The sequence below is a fragment of the Dermacentor albipictus genome, chromosome 3 (assembly GCF_038994185.2).
Source record: "Dermacentor albipictus isolate Rhodes 1998 colony chromosome 3, USDA_Dalb.pri_finalv2, whole genome shotgun sequence".
NCBI classification, from domain to species: Eukaryota; Metazoa; Arthropoda; class Arachnida; order Ixodida; family Ixodidae; genus Dermacentor; species Dermacentor albipictus.
Window position 1 is genome coordinate 97,073,136 of NC_091823.1, and position 13,848 is coordinate 97,086,983.

The following is a 13,848-nucleotide window of genomic DNA, read 5'->3' on the forward strand; positions in this document are numbered from 1 at the left end:
GGCTGCCGTCATTCAGGAGTGAAAGACCGTGGTTACAGGCGAAGTTTGCAAGTCTTTGCCCTCTTGCATTTGTTTTTGCGCTTCCCCATGCTATATGGTGCGCATTAAAATCTCCGCTAATGACATATGGGGCAGGGCACACAGACAAGATGTTCGTTAATCGTTTGGGATCAAAGATACTTGAAGGCGATATATAAACGCCTACAAGTGTAAACATGAGTTTGCCCTTTTTAATGATGAGGCAAACGTATTGATTTTCATCATGAGGCGGAATCGGCTGGCGAACATAGGTCAGTTCTCGACGAATAAAAACGATGACTTTGCTGCATGCATTAGTTGTTGCGGATATAACAGCTTCGTATCCCGATAATCTGACTGGTTTTGACACATTAGGCTCACATATAACAATGATTGGGAACAAATTAGTATATATATACTGACGAAAGTCCGAAAGGCGTGATTTTAGTCCTCTTGCGTTCCACTGTATGATTGACGCTGCCTTGACTTCCTCTCGAAACGATGGGCGATGGCTGGCCATGTCTCTATTCGAGGGACTCAAGTACTGGGCTCAAGGCGTCCAGTACTTTCAGTGCATTTTGAGCAGACGTAGTTTGAAGGTTCGACAGAATCACTCGAATGGCATCTATGAGGGGACGCAGCATTGAAAGGACTTGATCTGCTTTGGGCGTGGCATCAGCGGCAGGAGTAGGCTCCCGAGCGGGCTTGACAATCTGTAGTTCTGTGGGAGATTGCTGGCTCGGAAGCGCAGGCCATTCTTCTTGGGACAAATTCCTTTCAGGCGACTTCCATGTGCTGTTCAGCCCCTTTTTGGCCTGATTGGAGAATGTGGGTGCTACACTGGAAGTGGCCCTCTCCTTTCGCGGCTCTGCCTTTCTTGATGAGGTTCGGTGACGCCGACGCCGACGCCGGATCGTTGCAGCAGCCTCCCTGTGTGTCGAATTGTCCCGAACCATTTGCTTGAGAACAGCGACCTCTTTCTTGATGCGAGGGCAGTGCCTAGACGAGGCAGCATGGGAACCATTACAGTTGCCGCACTTTAGGACAGTAGCCCGGCACGTCTCCTCCGCGTGAGGTTCAGCACAACGGGGACACAGTATCGAGTTTGGGCAGACACCCTTGACATGTCCTAGCCTAAAGCACTGATGGCATTGAAGAGGCCTTTGTACGAAGGGTCGAACCGGGTGTCGGAAGTGACCGACTTTGACGTGTGTTGGTAAGCAATCTCCTTTGAAGATCAGTTTGACGCAGCGCGATGTTCCAAGGCGGCTCACACGCGTGATGACAACACCCTCACTTGCTGGTTTGACGAGGATAGGCAAGTCCGCGTTGGGAATGGCGACATCGATGTCATAAATGACACCTGCTGTGGATGCGTCATCCATCGGGATATATGAACGCACTTTGATGCGCCCTAGCACCGAGATTTGCTTCAGTTTTTCGAGCGCACTCCCGTTGGTAACATCGATTGCGAGGACATTTTTGCGAGTATTTATCCGAATGTCCTTAATTTCATTCGGCACGACCCCTTCCAAGAAAACAGATAGTTCTTGCCTGTTTAGCAGTCGGAGGTTGTTTGAGGGCTCCTCGGGCACGAACACGATGGCGTGAGGCCAGCGTTCAGGCCTTGACTTCAGAGTCGCCGTGCTCGCTTGCGTTGATGGGTTCGCGTTGACAGTTCTCCTTTTGGCCCTCTTTCTGCGGACAGTGATGAAGCTATCATCCGATGAGTCTTCATCCGACATCAAGTATAACTCAGTGTCCTCGGTGTCACTGAGCACGCTTCCTCTCTTCCTCGTGAGGGACGGCCTTGATGACCTCTGGCCAGGAGGGCCTCTGGAAGGCTCCGCGTCCATGGCCACAAAACCGGGAGCCGAGGCACCAGGAAATTCCGAAGAATTCGTCGGAAACCAGAGAACACAGATAGAAGCGTTCTAAGAAGAAGGATCTAGGCTTAAATTACTGAATGAGCCACACTCGCTGGTGGTCGGCAAGGAGCTTATTGCGAAGTCACTGTAGTTGGGCAATATCGAAGACTACAGTAGCGGTTTTGCTCGTGCCAGCCAAGATACAGTGCTTAATGAGCCATATTCGCTGTAAAATTCTAGACTTATCCTCAAGGTAATCGCAGTGTATTAAAGCAGTGTTATGTCTGCAGCACACGCGTGTTTTGCACATGTCGCTTGCAGTAAACGGTTGCTGTGTTGGAAGAAAAAAATACGCTGCAACTGGACAGCCGAAGACCGGTACTCTTTCCGGATTGCAGTGGGCTGTTGGTTTTGCATAAGTCTATGTTCAGATTCATATGGCATCGCATTAGCCCATTTTCTGGCTTCCTGCATGCTACTTAAAACAACTTGCACTGTCGATCGAATTTTATGTTTGTCTTTTTGTCAAAGGAAATTTTACGTGTACAAGAAACTCATGCGCATTCCCAGCCCTTACGGAGCTGTGCTTCAATACCGTACGTGTTTTTTGCTTTAGTAGACAAACACCAGCGTCTCTCTGTCGTTTTGTGTTGCTTATTTTAAGGAGACAGTACAAGAAACGTCGGACAAAACACACAGCAGAAACTACGCAATTAGAGAAGAACACAAGATGCTAAGATCATAATGTGCAACAAGCAAACTGCTCTCAGCAGCAAGTTCCTGACTGACGAGAAGTGCAAGCTATGAAAGTTGCCCAATCCGCGAAGACACTCTAAAGGTAAAGTGAACGAGCTGACCTCACCACTCTTGCTTTTTTTTTACTTGACACTGACCTCACATGACCATAGTAGCGGCTCAAGCGGTTACACAGACGCAGCCGACCGAGCAGCCACGTCAGGGATTGCGCGAAGACCCAAGCCAGCGAGTTTTCTCGGTCACTGGGTGGGGTAATTACACGCACCAGACTTCGATCTCTCGCAAGCAGCGGGGGTCTGCTGGTCAAGCCTGCATCTCGCGTGGCTTCACGCTACGCTACCCTTGACCCCGCTCTCCTACCTCCATGTGCCGAGAAAGCGTTTGTACTTTGGCTGCGAGGATGATCACGGTTCCAAGGCAAAATGATATTAACACACAGGCCTGCCTGATGTACCGCCAATTTTTTTACAGGCTAGTCACGTGTTCTCGTCATTGATTTAGTTAATAATCTGTGTTGCAACGCCAGCTTAGAATGAACAACGTGAATCTAAAAGTAACAGCACTAAACAGACAAGGACATAGGCACTGGCACTGACTCACAACTGTCACTTTCCTCGAACTAAACTTGAGTTTTGAGTATCAGCGCCAGTGTCGTGTTCTTCATTGCCTATGTCCTTGTCTATTTAGCGCTGCTGCTTTTCGAGACATTAATTGCCACCAACTCGACCAAGTTTCTTTCTAGAATAACGTGAAGTCTATGGATAATGAACAGATATTTTGAAACACTAGTTTGCAGTTTGAGGCTTGGTACCATGATTACAAAACATCTACAGAAAATGGGTCCTCCTGATAGTCCGCAAAGCATTTGTGGCTTGGTGGATGATGGCATTCATCATCTGTTGCTAGAATTCCCACGACACGATACTAAGAAATGCCATTTGATATTGGAGGCCATTAAGTTTCAACAAAAATCTTAGGGTCATGGCCAACTAATACGTTACGAAAGAGAGCCCTAGTGGCCCTCTAGACATTTCTGAAGAGTAGTATTGTTGAAAATTGTGGATGGTGGTTTGTATTCCTCCTTGTGCATGAGTTTATGTGATTTTCTGTTACCTGATTGTCTGTATTTAGTGTACCTGTGAGAGCTGCTTTTACGTTCTAGCGTGTCATGTGACTCGTTGCTGTCATTTCTCTTTGCTGTGTTCATGTGACCACACTTTCCGTTGTAGCTCGCTTTATGCTTACAGTTTTCTGAGTGATCTTTTCTACGTTTAAGCTAAGCGACGTTTTGGCCTGGTGTGCTTTATGCTGTTTCTGTTGTGAACTGTTTTAGTGCATTTACGTCACCTGACTGTGTGGTGTTCTTGTTCTAGTTACCCTTTTTTGTTCATTGCCGGCTTGTTATATTATAGTTAGTACATATTTGTTCTACTTAAGAAGCAAAAGCTGGCACCGCCTAAAGGCGCCAACATCTCTAAACATTGTTTATTAAGAAGAGCCAAGGTAAGCACGACAGATCTTGCATTTAAATTTAAACAAAACTGAAAATAATTCGAGAGAACTTATCTTTTAGTTGGAATTCTACTTCTAGTTGAACTCCAGGAATAATTATGTATCACCGCTAAATTTGAACTAACATTGGTTTTAAGTTGTCGTAAAAGGAAAAGAACTAAGAATGTGTTCCTAAATTTAGTCAACGGCTGTAAAGCTGATGGGCACCACAATCGGTAGGGCACCACAAGCGTCATACGGGAAACTGAGGGTTCGGCTCAGCATATTGTCGTTTCGTTCGCTTTCACGGTGATTTTTCAGTAATGAAGATGAAAACGAATATTAAATAAACCTGCCAATGAAACGGTTTTTGCTAATTACTTTTACATTATTGCCATTAAAGCTCGAGATACTTGATTGACCTCACACTTCTCGAACAACCCAGCTTAGATAAGATCACAAGCTTTGCTTCTTTGATGGCAGTGATCACCGACAGCTATCTTTAGCTTTTGTTTTGTTTAACCTCATGCCTTCTTCGATGCCATTCATTTTAACAAAGCGAAATGAGGAGCCGGTTAAAGCGACAAGTTTCTTGACATCGCTTTCATGGAAATGGGCGCCGTCGTCATAACTGCTACTGAATTGCTTTTTTATAGCTCACCGACCTTCTGCGTGCACATGTGAACATGACACTAAAGATAAGAGGCATACTCTGTTATAACATTTCAGTATGGCGGCGACATGTTCGACTGTGGAGCTTGAAACTGTGAACCATGACTCTATTTCTTTCGAGCTGGACGGTAAATACTATAGGATGCACTTCGCAGTCCTGATTGTAATAAATATTAAGAGAAAGCCAGAAACTCTCGGCGGCTACTGCGATACAATTATAAGGTCGCTCTTCGAATTTTCCTCAGCGACCTAAATGCAACGAAATGTCTCGCTGAGTAGGTCCTGTTCAGAAAATGACAGAAATATCTATTGAAGCTATCTATTGAAGTTCCGACTGAGTGTCGAATGTTCGGCATCTAGAACTCGTAAAACTCAAATAATAACAATACATTGTCACCTTGGTGTACCTTTGGGATGGTATCGCATCCCGGCCACGGCGGCCGCATTTCGATGGAGGCGAAATGCGAAAACACCCGTGCGCTTAGATTTAGGTGCACGTTAAAGAACCCCAGGTGGTCGAAATTTCCGGAGTCCTCCACTACGGCGTTCCTCATAATCAGAAAGTGGTTTTGGCACGTAAAACCCCATAATTTAAATTTTTTTTTACCTTTCGGATATACGGTGGTGCCAGTCAACGTCTATTCTTTCACAGCTGAATTGGAAACCTCTCGCTTTATTCGCTCTGTTCCTTTGGCTGAGCGGAGCTTCCTTGCACTAGATGCGTGCGCCTGCATTGCTGCTCATGTGCTTACATGATGTCGCGGGGTTTCTGTTCGGCAGTTACTGGCATGATCTAAAGGAACGCAGGTCCGTATTGTCGGAACCGCTACTTCCTAAATGTGGTTCGCGATTCCCAAATACAGTAATGAGAAATTCGTTATCATGCCGATGGTTATACCGAGCTGCGGGTGCCCGATTATCGGTGATGGTGGCAACAGTCTTACTAAAGATAAATATTCCGGATACAGCGCGAGCAGTTTGTGTGCGTGGGCGCGCTTTTCTTTAAACCTTCTTTTGCACTTTGACCACCCTTTGCGGCAGTGTAGTCGCCGGTGCACCGCGTCTGCGTTTACAGCGGTTGCTGAGTACGTCGTTCGTATCGGCATTACTTGTTTGCATTCGTAAGCGGAAGCCCTGACAGCAGCCGTTAGTGCACGCATTCGCTCGAGCGTTACCACGACGAGTAGATAGCACCCGCATCAATCTTTCATCACGGAAGTTTAATTTACATATCAGGCAGCACGCCCTAATAACTAGAAGAATGAGTGCAGATAGTTATATTCTGGGTACTTTGTTGCCATACGTACGTGCGGGGCAGATTATAAAAGCGAGAGAAACACGCTCGAAAAAAAAAAACATTTTTTTTCCACAGTAAACCTGCTAGTAACGAGACGATAAGAAACGGCCTGCAATGCTGGTGGATCGTCAGACTGAGCTGCTGTTGTGTGCAGCCAAAAAGAAATATACATACAGGCAATACGGAGAGATTCAAACGCGTTTGAACATATACGCAATTGTGCTTCTATTCTTGTCGCTTCTCTTTGTAAGCGCCGGACGGGCAAAATATGAATAACTAATTCACGAACTAACCAAAGCCCCCGAATCCTTAATTTAAGAGTTGCACTCCCAGACGAAGACGTAAAATTTTAGCAAAAAACGTGGGAACTAACTTGGTTACGAGCTTTTTGAAGCATGTCATTACTTCACTTTGTCAGGGCGAAGCGCACTCTGCACAAGGAATCCCATTCGCAAAGCGCGGGGAGCTCTGCAAACTGTGCAAGTATTATCGCTGCGAGGAAATGTACTACTAACTGACTTTACGGCTTAAAATAATATTTTCCAGCTTTTGCGGGGTTTTCGTTGTGCCACTTCATAGGCTTTATCAGATGGTGTGGTGCGGTTGAATTGAAGTTACAGAATGTGGTGCGACTTTCCAGTATGGCTGGCTAAGCTGATGTGAAGGCGTTGTTCTAATAAGAGAAGGCGTTGTTCTAATGAGCTTATACCATTCAGTGTGAATAAGATAAGGTTGTATTACGCAACGAGGGCATAGTTAGGGGTTTCTTTATAAGGCGCCGGTTGCATTCGCCACGCGGTCCGGTGTTTAATGCTGCGGCGCCCCCACTGAGGCGAGACATAAAAATTAAGCCGATTCAAAACTTAGTCGTCTCTTTCTAGGAGGACCTAACCACAGGCACAAACGTATATTGCTTATAAGACAGAGGAGAGAACAGAACCAAATATATCTAGACTATACATATAGCACTGCCCTGCAACTTGTACAGCCTTCTGTTGTTGCGTTTTTCGCCTTTTTATCATAGTTCGTCATTATACTAGACAGACCAAATTTGTACAGACGAATGTTGCACGTTTGCCTCTACGTGCACAGCATCTGGCAACGACGGCAAAACTTCGCTTACCAACCGGGATTACAGCGTGACTAAAAAGCGTGAGCAGAGAGCACAAAGCGGTCCACTTGCCAAACTTCTGTGAAAATGGTTGTGTTTGACGAAGTCGGCAATTTTCGCAGCAAGAATAACAAACTGGCTGCGGGGCGGGGAGTTCCTTGGTATTTCTTTGTATGTTTTCTCCTCGTCTTTTCGGCTCTTGGAGATGAACAAGTTGCACAATGCTTACGCATGCTTAGACAACTTTATCTTTATGCTATTGGTTGCACGGCCTAAATGTCTGCGGTGGGGGAAAAACGGAAAAATGAACTAATAGTTATCTTCCACTTGCACGACGACGCAGACACATCCAAAGAGCCTCATCAACTTCTTGTCCGTCCTCAAGAGGTCCTACTCAGGCAACGATCAAGTTCGTCGTTATAACAGAGTGGGCGTTGCCCACTTTTAAAAAAATTGGAGGAGGGGCTCATCACGTTAACATGACGCGGTCTCTTGGCTGCGGTACGGGAGAAGGCTGGAAAGGAATGCCGTTTGCGAAATTGAACTGCACAGAAGAAAATTGGCCGTCCCTTGAACAAAGGTATTATGATTTGACTTCTTCAAGCGAAACAGTAAAGAAAGGAAAAGTACATAAAAATGCAACGAGGTAGACATAATCATACTGAACTGAATGTATTGTTTCTTTATAAGTATTGCAACGTTGGTCAGATGGATTCCCATTTAACGCCATTGTAAATTTTTTGCAACTCCTCATTGCAGCACTGGGGCTCCTAACGCACTTATGAAAGCACCTCCTCCCCTTCTCTGCCCAGTTACTTGGCCTCAGTATTTCCTTTCTTTACTGTGGGTATTACGTATTTCTTCCAGAATTCTTATCGTACCGAGCGACCATCTGCGCCCCCCCCCTTTGTATAAGGAAAGCTCAAAGAAAGTTATCGCCTGCCAGGTCGTAACAAAACATTGTAGGCGTTCTTTCCCGTTATGTTTTGTTAACTTAGGACATAGCATTTCTCGTCTTTAGGTTGGGAGGATTACGCTGACAGTTAGTTCGGGACCGCCTTTCGCACCAATCCTCGCGGCCCAAGTGAACGGGCTTTGCGTCAGACATCCAGTTGTGGCGTAAAGAAAAGAGACCTGAGTTTTGCGAATGAGTGGCGATTGATTTTATATTGTTTAAAGAGAAATTACACGTCGAATAGTTTTGTGACCAGGTCGCGCACTATCTTAGCTTAAAGAGAGAGAGAGAATAAACATCGTTAGTGAGAAAACGCAGCTTTGGAGAGATGTCCTCATTCCAGAATGCCTTGAGTTCGGGCCACGTCCTGGGCCCTCGCGATCAGCCATTGCTGATCTTCGAGGTCGGAGGTGGCCAAGGCTCTCTCAGTTCTCGTTGATAACAGCTCGGAGGATAAAGTGGTGCCAAGTGCTAAAATACTGCGGAAAAAATGTCAACCTCAAACACCTCTGTCGCATGCTTACATTGTGTACAATACGTAAAACACCCGTATACGGGAACCTGCGATATCCAACAGAATATACTGTTACTCCGGAGCTGCGCCTAAGCGCCGTGAGCACACTCCTAAGCATGCTCGTAGCATTCTTGAAGTTAAAGCTCCTAGGCGATATGGGCTTAGTATTATATGCTAGAAGCCACTGCAACGAACACTAACGGCCTCGTCTCCAGGGTATCCGTAATCACTCAGTTGACATAGCTATCCAGCGGACTGTTTCACCGGTGATATCTCTGAAATATTACTTTTATAGTGCCTTCTCGGCTGAATTCAAACACACCAAGCAGTGCTAAGTTAATACTGAAGTAAGATGATCAACTTGATGGGGAAAATATTGAATACTTGATGTCCTGATTCCCATCTTACCGCATAATGAGACAGTTAAACTGAGAGAGCATACAAGAGAGATCAATATAATGAGTAAATTGGAAAATGCCTAAGGCAGCGGAGAAAGCTTTACGGGTGCTTTTGCCGAAAGAACCTTCTACTGCTACGGCCGCCTGTGTCCTCAAGGCTGCCAGTTCATTTGAGTGCTTGGAAAAACAATTCCGGAGTCTGGGCTTAACTGCTGCAGAGAAGAGGGGCGCGTGAGTCCGTCATCACTAAGTGGACCCTCTTTGTCTGCGTCCTCAGTTCACTGGACACTAACTTCTCTCCAACTTCGGCGCCACTCGTTTGCATGCTAAAGTGCAGCTGAACAAAGGGATTAAAACAGCCCTCGAACCATTCCTAAGGACTAACACGGCTGAGATGCGTGGCGATGGCTTACATCTGTAAGGCAGCGGCAGCTAAGGCAACGACTCTAGTAAAGAAAAAGTGCGCAAGTGTAGAGGCCGTGCGGAATAATCAGAGTACTTTGTTTAACGAGGACGAGGAATAGAATTTACATAAAAGAGAGATACGAGCGGGATCACAGGGCCAAATAACTTCGCACATTCGGACGGCGATAAGAAACGCGGATGGATCGCAATCTCCCTAATGACCCTGCAATTACCTTCTTACTCCTGAGGGCCTGCATCCTATTGGGGCGAACAGTTCTATACTACGTTCTTGGTATTTATTTTTGTGCATATTTCGGTTGTCGGGTTTTCATGGCCAATTAGTGAACATCAGTAAATGACAGCCGTCCCTGTATTTTCTTGGAGAATTTGTCGGAACCAGCAAAGTTTTGTCTCACGCATTTACTAGCCTTTCGATTTAGCATCATAGGAGTTCATAGGATCGCAGTTTTGACGCGCATTCGCTTGAATGTATTATTTCTCTCTCGCTCGTGTGTTTTTTTCGTGCAAATTTATTTTTATTTCAAAAATCGCAGAGGATCTGATTATAAGCTTTCCGTGAGCCTCACATAGATTTAAACTGGAATAAGTGTTCTTGAGGAGCTTCCCATTAAGCTTAAACTGATTTTATTCTTACAGCAGAGCAGGGAGAATCAATAAGTGCAAATGCGTACATCGGTGTGGTCTGAACGGATTACAGTGGCGTTTTCAACAGCTGCATATCGTTGTCAAAGAAAGTCGCTACTAGGTTTGGTGTGCCAGTTGTTTTCTCGGCGCCACACAAGTTGGCTGGACTGTGTCCGGGCATAAGCCACGTTGACAAAAAGTCAGGATGCCAGAAAAACCACACTAGACCATACGTGAAATGTGCGACGGGCGTCATATGCGAGATACTGCTGAAATGTGGGAAGTGCTACGTTGGACAAACGGAGAGATGTGTCAATGAATGGGCCCGGGAGCATGAATTGTCTATAATGAACAAAGGTAATGCGCATTTACCTGGGCATTGCATGGTTTGCTTGGCAGGCAGATGCCAGCCACTACTGCGTGAGATTAAGATGCTTGGCAGGAGTGGTGATACGTTAGCAAGAGAACTTTTGGAGGCACATCCCATAAAAGAAAGAGGCACGAGTTGTATTATTGATACGTCTGTTCTGTTTCACAACGAGATGAAGCTGTTGAAAAACGTCACTGTAATCGCTCTAGACAACACTGATGTACGCATGCGCGTTTGTTGATTCTCCCTGCTCTGCTGTAAGAATGAAATCAATTGAAGTTCAGCGCTAGACCTGTTGTTTCTTACTCTCCCTCCTAAGTCTTTATTTTCCTTTTGGCATAATAATGTTTTATATACGCTGAGTAGCCAAGGCATTCTTACCTCTATCTTCCAACAGCAGCCCATGTATAAACGAAAAGAAGAGAACATAAATCTTATGTATCTCATGCCATTCACAATTTCGCGTTCGGACAACTAAGGAGCCTGTAAAAGACAAAAAGAAACAATTTTCAATTCTCTGGGGCACCATAGAAGTGGCACTATGGCGCTGCTGAAACCAGGTAACAGCATGTTAACAAATGCGCGTGCAATGCTGTTGTTTAAAGGAATGAAAGCATGGTGAGATTCACCAAATAATAAAACAGAACAAATTCGTATAGACGCGCGTTAAACGCGAGCCATTCTTACTGAATGAAAGGAAATTATTGAGAAGGTGCCGGCTGAGTGCGTTCGCTCTAAACTCGGTAATGACCGCAGCTAGGCTGGAGCAGAATAAATCAGAACATATCTCACGTCCATCGCTTTTAGAGCATTAGCATCCTTAGGGTACCTCAGGTACTTTCCTGGGGCGAACTACACATGCATCATATGTATGTCTGTATTTAATAGTTTTCGAACAACCTGGGTCACTGTGTAGTCCGTAGCGGAAAGCTTAGGAGAACGGGTTGTTGTTCTGACGAAACCAGCCATCGGACCAGGTAGGCATGTGGCAATGTGTGCATATGGGCCGCTCTTCAACGAACATCTTTCCCACCGAGATGGGCACTCTAGATTCGAACTGATTGCACAGAAACAGCGTGCTGTACAGCCCTCACCAGCATCATATTGGTACTTTACCGCCACGCTCCTTCCTCTTCACGTCTTGTCACTGTTATTCCCCCAAATGACTTAGCAGGCTAGAGGCACTCCGCTCAGGCCGGTATCTGGCATCTCCCCTTTTGTGCCATTGAAATATATATATATATATATCTATATAGCACATTCCCATTATCACAATGCCTAATCGTGCAAATTGGCGTCAAAGATATATATATATATATATATATATATATATATATATATATATATATATATATATATATATATATATATATATATATATATATATATATAGCACATTCCCATTATCACAATGCCTAATCGTGCAAATTGGCGTCAAAGATATATATATATATATATATATATATATATATATATATATATATATATATATATATATATATATATATATTTATATATATATATATTCGACGCCAATTTGCACGACTAGGCATTGTGATAATGGGACTGTGCTCCTCTACAATGACGAAATACTTGGCTTAAGTTTTTTCCAATGCCGAGCGGAATCGAGCCCACGTCACAAGGGTTCCTCAAGGAGAGGAACCAGACGTTTAACACGCTGCGCCAACACTGTACTCGGTATGTGCCAATTTTCAATGAACGTCTCTCAGGGCAACGCTTTACCGACCTGTGTCGCTGCGTGTGTGACTCATGGGTGTGCGGCAAGCGAGGGAACAATTCTAAGCGTACGCAGGCACAGGCGTGCCGCGCGTCTAATCTTCGACTTTAAGGCAGACTCCTTGGCAGGGCCACTAGACGGCTCAGCATAGGTTAGAAATAAACGTGAAAGAGAATCTCAAGCTGCCGCATGACGCGTCTTTGAGCGTTCGCACGCACCGGCGCACCACGCATTTTTGACACTACGCGCAAGTTTCACGGCGGCGCCGTCAATGGTGCCGTGTGTTCTTAGGGAAGCACGAAACAGGGGTCCTGCTGGCAGTGCACGCCTCATACAAAACTCGTTGTGACGGTGGCCGTGCGTTGTGTCGCTATATTGACTGAGTGCTAAACGCATTGCCGTCGACAGTCCTCGGGAGACTGGGTCGGGCAAATTTCCTGCTTTTCTGGATTCTGAGCACTCCACTGTTTGTTATGCTGCACGCCTGCAGGTTGTTCTACCTGCTCCCGGAATGAGAAACAGATCAAGAATGCTAAAAGCTGTTGACAAACAGCTAACTTTCTCGTACATCATTGAGAAATACTGTGATTCTTGCCTTGTGTTAGATACGTCTGAGTTACGTGTTAACATGACAGCAGCAGTCGTGATACCTACAGGTGGCCCATGCCGATGCTTAAAGATGAATCAAAGAAAACATCTTCAACGTCAGACGAATTAACCGCTGTCCGTCAGGTGCTAATACTCATCTGTAGTGACGTGCTGCGACCACGGAGAACATTTAGATTCTAAGTGAGCTCTGCGAAGACTCTGGTATTCATTCAAGAAAGGAGAGAACGAGAAACTCGTTATGAGCATATCTTTGTGGCCTGAAAAATCCGTTTAAAATGGCTCCGTCATAGTTCTCCAATAAACACCTAGCTCTTATAGAATCTTATGCAGTCAATCAGCTGACACGGAAGCAAAGCTTGCGCATACAGATGGCCACCGAACAACCAGCTGCTTTTCCAGGTATGACGTAGCGCCACAGCTTTTCTGCGCAATACCGCGCCTACAGCCTGCACTGGGCTAATCCCAACTATTGCCAAGATTGTCTTTTCACGCTGGACGTAGACTTAATGCAAAAGGAAAGAAAGCTGGGCGAGTTGGGGCGGTAAGATGACCTTGGATTGTAGCGCGAAGTGACACGGACACAGACTAGAAGCAGACACGACTGCCTGCTTCTAGTCTCTGTCCGCATCGCTTCGCGCTACAATCCAAGATCATGTTAACGTAGACTTAAGATGCAGTATTAAACCTAATACAAAACGAAGTGATGACACTTCACGGCCGAGAGTGAAAGTTGAGGCGGCGTTTACCAAGCATGACTTTCATAAGAAAGGTCGAGAAGTTTACTCTAAATGTAAGGCATGTGTTACTCAATCGACCATCTTGTGCATATCCTTTGACTATGTACCGTGATTACAGCGCAAAGTGAGAGACACTTCATGCCATTTTGTTCGGTTTGGATGACAGACCGTTCTTGTAGTGGAAGGTTCCGAGTCCATGAAAACAACACCAAAGGTTGAGTCCGCGCCTCAAGAGCGCTCTCGACATTTTTGAGCAAGAGCAGC

At 45.4% G+C, this 13,848-nt stretch overlaps 1 long non-coding RNA gene across 3 annotated transcripts in view; it reads right to left on the minus strand.

Moving 5' to 3' along the window:
• Positions 1–13,848, minus strand: part of LOC135901311 (uncharacterized) — a 454,233-nt gene that overhangs the window by 228,324 nt on the left and 212,061 nt on the right. For 2 of the 3 annotated variants that reach the window (XR_011512844.1, XR_011512843.1), the window contains exon 5: positions 10,882–10,983. The exons of the other annotated variant lie outside the window; for it this stretch is intronic. This is a non-coding gene — a long non-coding RNA (uncharacterized lncRNA). The remainder of the gene's footprint in view (positions 1–10,881; positions 10,984–13,848) is intronic. 3 annotated transcript variants of the gene reach the window in all.